The sequence below is a fragment of the Octodon degus genome, unplaced genomic scaffold (assembly GCF_000260255.1).
Source record: "Octodon degus isolate 3935 unplaced genomic scaffold, OctDeg1.0 scaffold00322, whole genome shotgun sequence".
In the NCBI taxonomy this organism is placed as follows: Eukaryota; Metazoa; Chordata; class Mammalia; order Rodentia; family Octodontidae; genus Octodon; species Octodon degus.
In genome coordinates this window covers 1,031,120-1,032,660 of record NW_004524898.1, presented here as the reverse complement: position 1 = coordinate 1,032,660, position 1,541 = coordinate 1,031,120, and the positions used below count along the sequence as shown (strand labels likewise).

The 1,541-nt window shown below is 44.6% G+C and overlaps 1 pseudogene; it reads right to left on the bottom strand.

Moving 5' to 3' along the window:
• Positions 1-304: 304 nt before the first annotated feature.
• On the bottom strand, positions 305-1,098 carry LOC101581527 (annotated as a pseudogene).
• Positions 1,099-1,541: the final 443 nt, after the last annotated feature.

The following is a 1,541-nucleotide window of genomic DNA, read 5'->3' as shown; positions in this document are numbered from 1 at the left end:
CAAATCATTCCTGATGCATTCTCTCTCCCTTTCAGAGAATCAGCTGTGCAGACTGATGAGGTTAAAAACCAATTTAAAAAAACAAAAAACAAAATAGTACCTATTTACAAAACATGCAAAAAAATTTTACATAAGATGTTACTGCAGAACTAGCTTAAAGAGAATACAGCAGAGGGACAGAATATACCTTACTTCTACAAATATAGGCCTTTCCCCCTACTTTCTGGAAGAAATACATTTTTTTTAAGGGCATGGGCTATATAAAATCGCATACACTGCAGAGACAGAAACAAAGACGTTTGTCAATCCTTTATATTTCCAGCAGCTGAGACAATATATCTGAGCGCTGAGGTTACCTCTAGCGGCGAAACCAGAGCCAGCTATTAAGCAGCCAGAAAACAACAGTAATTGAATACATGACCATTTCTCTTTTAGCACGTTCTTTGTTTTCCTCTTCTAGAAGTTGTAGGCATCTGTTTAGTTTGATTATCTGTTGTCTTAATGAAGTTTCATCCACAACAGTCATGTCATCCGCTGTTCCTTCAATTGTTGCACCTACATTTGAAATGCCATGCACAACATCGTTTCTGACCAGCTGTCCACTTTGGTGAACAGCATTTTCACTCATAGAGCGCTCTCTTTTTAGCCTGCCAACTGCACGGCTTTCATCACTTTGAGGGGTTGGAGAAGGTCATTCTAAGTCCAGAAAATCTAGCGGTCTCTCACTTAGTGTAAGTACACGAGGTGGTGTTTTTAGTGCCAGAGGTTTTAAAGGAGTCGACTGAATAAGGTCAAGATCTGCTGGTCTTGAAAGCGAACATCTCCATTATTTCCTGCTACAACAATCCTCTCTGGAACTTGCATTATCACACTAGCATTTGGAACTCCTTCTTGGAATCCTTGTTCCACGTCAGCCTTTGGTGGTGCGACTTTTAATTTTTCCGGGACCCTCATTCTCTGACTAATACCTTCGGTGTATTCCATTTTATACTGAATTCGACTGATTTCTGCCATCTCAGCAGCAGTAGGAGAAGGAAATGCTGCCGCGCTAACCAAATGTGTACCAAGTACTGCTCGTTGTCTGGCACTATCTGCTTCTGAGCTTCATATTAATCCTTAACTTGCTTCCCGTGCATGGGCTGGACTTGGAGCCTCGTCAGTCCCTCTGGGCCCCCCGGAGCGTCCCGGACAGGGCCGCCGCCCGCCGGCTCCCGGGGCGCTCGCAGAGGCCGTTGGCTGAGCACCTAGGGCTCCCCGGGCCAGGCACTCGCGGAGCGGCCCGCAGCGGGCTGGGACACACGCAGAACGGCTGGTATTGGCCCCTCTCCTGCACTGTAACTTTATTAACAAGACTATTTGGTATAAGCTGACAATTTAAACTTCATCTTGTAACAAGCCTTGTAACTTCGTTTTGTAGAACGTTGATTTGTTTTGTAACCCCCCCCCCATGCCTTCCCTGAAGAATGTGACTGTTTGTACAAATAAGAAAGTGTTTCTCAGCATTCCGAGAGAAGATAAGAAATGTTCCTCAACATTCTGCA